Genomic DNA, 6,751 nt, shown 5'->3' on the forward strand with positions numbered 1-6,751 from the left:
ATATTTAATGTCATAAATATATATGACATTGGTTTCCTGTGCCAATAAATGTCATAAGATTGAAATAGGGCCTGTTAAGGCCCATGTGGTCGAGAAACACATAGCAGGCCAAAAAACATTGTTCGACCTGTTTTTTTGCAATTGCAGCCCATTTGTTTTCTGGTTGTCGGCCCATTTAGCTTTCTGAAATTTTATTTTTAGCCCAGTTTAATTGACCGCATTTGTTCTCTAGGCCTTGTTTAGATTGAGAAAAATTTCAACCCGATAAATAGTAGCACTTTCGTCTTATTTGGTAAATATTGTCCAATCGTGGACCAACTAAGTTCAAAAGATTCATCTCGTGATTTCTAACTAAACTGTGCAATTAGTTTTTTTTTTTACCTACATTTAATGCTCCATGCAAGTAGCTAAAAATTGATGTGATGGAGAGAGAGTGAAAAAACTTGGAATTTTGGGGTAATCTAAACAAGGCCCTAGTTTTTCAGCCCATTTAGATTTCTGAAATATTATTTTCAGCCCACTTCAATTGAGCTCGTTTATATTTTATCCATTTCCAGTTTTCACATATTTTAATTGAGCGCATTCAAACGGCCCAAGCATAAGGCCAGCCCACGTAACACGTTCAGACTCAAAGCATAATCAACCATTCAAAGCAACATTATCCATATCCACTCCCATTTCATTATGACCAAATCCACAATAACAAATATCTGATCATGTTTCAGTTCCAAAAAAAAAAATATCTGATCACATTCTATTTTTAAACAACTTCCTACGGCCAAAGGGAATAGCAGCAGCGATATTCTTTCTTCCATTGTTTGGAGCATATGGACCAGCTACGAGGGCATAATCAACTTTATTTTATTCTCCTGAAATTAGGACAAAAACACCATGAACTACATCACAGAGATATATGAGTTCAATATCTGTACAGCAGACAAAATATGACAGTTTAGCATCTGTGCAGCATCCAAAAATATGAGTCAGTATCTATACAACATCCAGAAATAACTATATGCATGGAACTATTATTTTTAAGAAAATATTTCCCATAACTCAGAACCGATATTCATGCAAGTAGTACATTTATTAAGCTCTGGGCACCGCTAGTTGCTACCATTGCAGAGCAAAAAACTCTCGAATGCTCGAATGTGTTGTCAGAACTTACTTGCAGCTGTTAGCGGTCGTCTGTAATGTCCACCGCTTCACCATCAGCCACTTAGATCCTGCAAAAATATTGTCTTCTGCAGCGGCCACCGCTGAACACCAAAAGACATCAAATTAATGAGATTATTGAAGGCGTTGCTACTACAGGAGAGCAAGAGACCTCGGAGAGCCTCGCCCTGGAAGAGCAGTGTCCGATCTCGCACGGCCTCGGATGCCAGACTACGGGACGCTAGCAGATCTCGGCCAATACCTGCAGGCCCGGATAATAGATAGTAAAGGAGTTTAATCGAGGAACATGACAATGAAATTTGGATTTCACAAATTAAACTCTTCATCGAGTAAAATTACTGTCATCATATCGATCTGCTGAAACAACAATACTCTATTATATATATGCATTCACGACAAGCAAGAAAAAGGTGGAGAAACTTGTACCGAAACAACAGAAGAATTATAAATCACACTTAGCACCAATTTCAGCAAAGGAAAAAGGCATGAGGTTGAAAGTTATGACTGCTCGTACCTGAACAACACGAACGGATGTTAGTCAGTTGCTGAAGAGCTTGCCATCGACAACGGAGGCACTTGCCTAGGACGCTTGAGCACTGTCCGGTTCGCGCACGCGCAGAGAGTCGCCGGAGGCCTTGTGGCCCTTGTCCACGCCGGATCTCGGTACCTACAAGGTGGACCGTGTGAGGGGATAGAGAGAGAGGCTAAGGGACAGAGAAGATTCGCTGGCTCACTCCGGGAGATAGAGCACCGCCAGATCCAGCTACATGACGCCGTAGTGACGCAGGGAGCAGCGACCGGCAAGGCTGCACATCAGGCGACCACCACCCCCGAAATCCTTTGGATATAGCACGGGGTCACAGTTTGGCAAAAAGCTAACAGCCGGAGCAAGGGCAGGGGAGGGGGTAGAATCGTGACCTGAACCATGTATGGCGGCGTGGATGGGGGCGCACGCATCAGGGCACGAGGAGGCGGCTTTGGATGAGAAGGTGGCTCCTGAATCGACAAGGGCACCTTCTTGAAGCAGACGTTCCCCTCGATCCAGCGGAGCTCCGCCTGCCGAGCCACGCCATCCCCGCCCGCCGCCATGGCAGCCTCTTCCACGACAACAGCAAACTGCACGCAGAGTGCCTGGTGGCAACGCGCAGCCTGCGGCCTGCGCAACCACGCGCACGCGGGGCGCGGCTGCCACGCTCAGCTGAGGCTCGGCGACAGCGAGCCCACAGCCCAGCACAACACTCGACGCTCGGGGTCGGGACTCGGGGCGGCGCGGCCTCGCGCTTGAGGCTTGCTGGAGTCCGCGCTCTCGGGGGGGCGGATGGGATCTGTCGAGAGGCAGCGGAGACGGGGATGGATGCGCAGGGACAGGAATCCTCTGGACCTACTTATATACTAGGGTTTGTGAGAGGCGTACCAAATCTCAACCATTGGATCTACAGATGAACGGCTCACGGTGAGGAAGGTTTCAGCTGGGCCTGAATATTTTTTGGGCCAAGCTCACGGTCAGGAGTATTGGGCTAAATTAAAGCTGTCTTAGCCCGACTTTTTTTAAATGTTTTCTCATTTTCTTTAGGGTAGAAATGAGTGTAAATTCTTGAAAGATATATTGTTATATTGAAATAATGCAACCAAATTAAGTTGATAAACAAATATATAAAATTAAGGTGTTGCCTAGGATTTTTAAGAATTTTGGATGTGATTTGCTATTTTCTACGCTTTAGGTGATTTTTAAGCAGTCAACAATAAAGTTTTTTAAGGCTATAATGAATTGAAACGGAAAAGTTGTCAACTACAAAGTTTTAGAACTAATCGAGATCTACAACTTTTATTTTTGTCATTTCTCCATCTGACTTTGTTTGAACAATGCAAAATTTGAATTTTAAAATATGACTACTTCAAACAAAATTTTGAAAGAGTAAATGATTTCATTTGAAAAAGTCATCAACAACAAAGTTATAGAAGTCATCAACATCTACAACGTTTATTTTGGTCATTTGTTCATCCGACAAAGTGATAGTAACATTGTTAATAAATTTTACATATCTCTCGTATGGTTTCATAAACTATGAGAGAGATATGTAAATTTTGTGAACAATGTTGCTATCACTTTGTCGGATAAACAAATGATTAAAATAAAAGTTGTAGATCTTGATCAATTCTACAACTTTTATGTTCATGACTTTTTCAGATCAAATCACTTACTGCTTCAAAATGTTATTTGAAGTTGCCATTTTTTAAAATTCAAATTTTCAATTGATAAAACAAAGTTACATGAAAGTTTAACAAAAATAATAGCTGTAAGAATACACCAAATGGATAGAGCATGATTTTAGAAAATTTTAGAAAAAAGAATCATCTCATTTGGAGTTAGCACGAGGGAGAAAGACTTGTTACAAATTTTGACTACAGATTAAAAAAAGAAAAGCTTGTGTTCATGTTCTTGATTTTCCAGTATTTAAGAAATTTATTTTTCTACCGAAAACTCATATGAAAAGGTCATGTCCGAATGACATGTAGGGTCCGAGCATTAGTATATACGGTGTATTGGCGTTTTTATTTTATTTTTTTTAAAAGTTTACGTTCATGATGTCATCGTGACTTTGTTTCTACATGACTGAACTCTGCCCTCTTCGTATGTGAGGAACATGTACGTGTATATATACTAAAGGAGTAAAGGAACTAGTTTGGACATGAAGACCTAGCAGCTGCAGTGGTAAGGTTTGTTTTTTTGCTATTTTACTTGCTCCTACATAAACAATTCAAAGCAAAAGAAGAATCATGTTGTACGTAACCGAACCACTGGTGCATTGGTAAGACCAATTGTTCTCAGTCACCAATTGCGCGGTTCGAACTCCCCAATGCCACACTTGTTTTGATAATTTTTTTTTCTTCTGAACGGGCCTGAGCTGGAGGAAGGGACGAGCCGAGGTGGTCGACGGGCCTTGTTTTGATAAATTTTTTTTCTTCTGAACGGGCCTGAGCTGGAGGAAGGGACGAGCCTGGGCCAGAGGTGGTCGACGGGCCGGAAGGGAAGGGCGTTGGGCTGGCCACTCAGGGGCCGAGCTGGGCTTGCAAAAAGAAGAGAGGAGGGTGGTTTAGGCCCAAGAGAAAGAGAGGAGGTCTTCTAATTTCTGCACAAGAGAAAAAATGGGCTCAGGAGAGGCATTTTTTAATTTCATTTTGGCTTAATTTTTGCTTCTTTTTTTATATAAAAACAGAACCACATGTTTCAGTCAGTTTTCGGCGCCTGTGCTCCAGAGCCTAAGTCAATTCGCTTCTATACAAACTATAATATAGAATGAACTGCAAAAGATAATTGAAACTTCTTTGTAGCCCAATGGTAAGACTCTTGCTTTTATTTTGTCTGATCCTAGGTTTGAGCACCCTTGCTCATAAATTTTTGAAATGTATTTTATTTTTTTCTCCAAGATAATATGTGTCATTTTGCTTATTTTTTCTATTGTAGTGATTAGGCGTATATAAAATAAAGCGCCACATTTAATTACGTTGGCCGTGAAATATAGACAACATTGGACTAAAATATGTTGAAAAAACAATTAAAATAAAAAAGAATATGTACCTACCTAATCACATGGCTGTGAAACATGCCAACATGGACACCAATGTTTAAAAAAATTAACAAATTACTTTTTGACACACAAACTTTGTCATAGGTTGATGCCATTTATAAATTAGACTTTGTGACGTAGAAAATGCCTCTATGACGTAGCAAATATTGTCACTGGATGGAATTGGACTAACTATATGACGTTTTTTGTGACATACAACTTTTTATTGTCACTAAGTCGAAGTGCCTAAAACAGAATGTCATAAACCGGATGATATAATGACATTCTGACATGTTGTCATGCTAAATACGTCAAAAAACCACACATTTCTTGTAGTGTGTGCTCACCACTCTTGCTATCCCTTGTGGTTTTTATATTAAACAGATACACAATATTAAAAGTAACTATAGTCACGGTTCAGTATTAATGTGAAAAAAGTCAGAAAAAGATCGATGCTGTATGTCAGCAGCTGGAACCCGGCGTTTGGGCACACGCTCTGCTGCCGGGCATAAGCCCCGTCCCATACCATCTGCTCGCCGCTCCTAGCTCTGTGAGAGAGCTTCGTCTCTCCACCTCAGTAGTACAGTACTCCATCTCTCGAGTCTCCACAGAGAGCAACAGGCGGCGAGAGCGACTACCTCCCATTCCCATCCGGACGTCCCTGCACAAGCGACCAACCACTCCTCCAACTTGTCCCATGATCCCATCCTGTCGACACGTTGTGCCGCCGATCTAGAACCCCACCGCTCTCCCGATCCACCCTCCGCGTCCGCGCATGGCTTTGTGGCCCCTCTGGTGCTCTTATGTCCCTCCTGCCGCTCCCACTCAGCCCGTCCCGCCCCATGTCCTTCCTCGGGATCATTGCTTTCCTTAGCCGCTGGGCCTGTCTTCACCCTTTCTTCTCCTAGCCCCCTGACGGCAGTGCCGGATGAGGAAGTGGAAGCGGCAGAGATGTCGGGGAAGATGCTGAAGCTCAGCCCGTGCCCATGTCTAGCAAGGTAAGAGATCGAGTCATCAAGAACGAGTCGCATCGTTCCTCTGCCTCCTTTTGTTGATCGGAAATGCTACGTGTCATGCATCCGATGGACCGCACAAACGTCGGACGTTTTTTCTCCCTCAGCGCTTGCTCCTGCCCGCATGTATATTAAAAAATCCCTTCGCTTCCTCCTCCCCATCCTTACCCCTTATGCGCTCCTCATCCACTGCCGAAGCGCACCAATGCCCGACGTCCTCCCCCACCTCGGTGTCCTCATCGGGAGCCCCAATACACGTAGATCCGGCGGCGCTCTCCCCCACCCTAGTGAGGTCCATGGAGCACGAGCTAGTTTCATGGAGGTGGCGCGGCAGTGTTGTAGGGGAGTGGGCGGCTCTCCCACACCCCGGCGCGGCATGCTCCCCACCCCGGCGACGCCCTCTCCCACCCCGACGACCGAGCTCCCCTCACCGTTGCCGCCGAGCCAAGCCCGGTGCCGGTGGCGCTGGTGGTCGTGGTGCTCATGCGCGCCACTGGTGCTGGCGCTGGGTGGTGCTCGAGCGCAGCAGCTCGCCGTCGGCTCCCACCCCGTCGACCAGAATTGACTGGCCTAGGCCTCTTTCCCCTATGTTTAAAATGTATGTTTCAATTGTTTTAGACATTTCAGAGACATGTTGCAATTATTTCATATGGATATTGCGAAAGTAGATCAATAGATGTTGCACATGTTGCAAGTGTTTCAGAGGCATGTTGCAAGCGTTTGTTCAAACTATTTCATCTGTTTCCAGACGCATGTTGTAAGCATTTTGATCTGGATGTTGCATTTGTTTTCACACATATGTTGCAACAGTATGTTCCAAAATATTTCATCTGTTTCAGTCTTCTGTTGCAGCAAGTGTTTTTATGTTGCAAGTTGCAAGTGTTCTATTTGGATGTTCAATATGTTTTCACACATATGTTGCAATTGTATATTCCAGATGTTTCATCTGTTTGAGACGTATGTTGTATTCCAGTATTTCATGTTGCACGTGTT

At 43.8% G+C, this 6,751-nt stretch overlaps 1 long non-coding RNA gene across 1 annotated transcript; it reads right to left on the reverse strand.

Annotated features, from left to right (window-relative positions):
- Nucleotides 1–636: 636 nt before the first annotated feature.
- LOC136481664 (uncharacterized) lies at nucleotides 637–2,527 on the reverse strand. Its single transcript, XR_010764805.1, has 5 exons — nucleotides 1,911–2,527; nucleotides 1,691–1,843; nucleotides 1,328–1,417; nucleotides 1,169–1,259; nucleotides 637–869 (listed from the first exon to the last, which is right to left on the reverse strand). It is a non-coding gene; the product is annotated as an uncharacterized lncRNA (long non-coding RNA).
- Nucleotides 2,528–6,751: the final 4,224 nt, after the last annotated feature.

Source organism: Miscanthus floridulus, chromosome 9 (assembly GCF_019320115.1).
Source record: "Miscanthus floridulus cultivar M001 chromosome 9, ASM1932011v1, whole genome shotgun sequence".
Lineage (NCBI taxonomy): Eukaryota > Viridiplantae > Streptophyta > Magnoliopsida > Poales > Poaceae > Miscanthus > Miscanthus floridulus.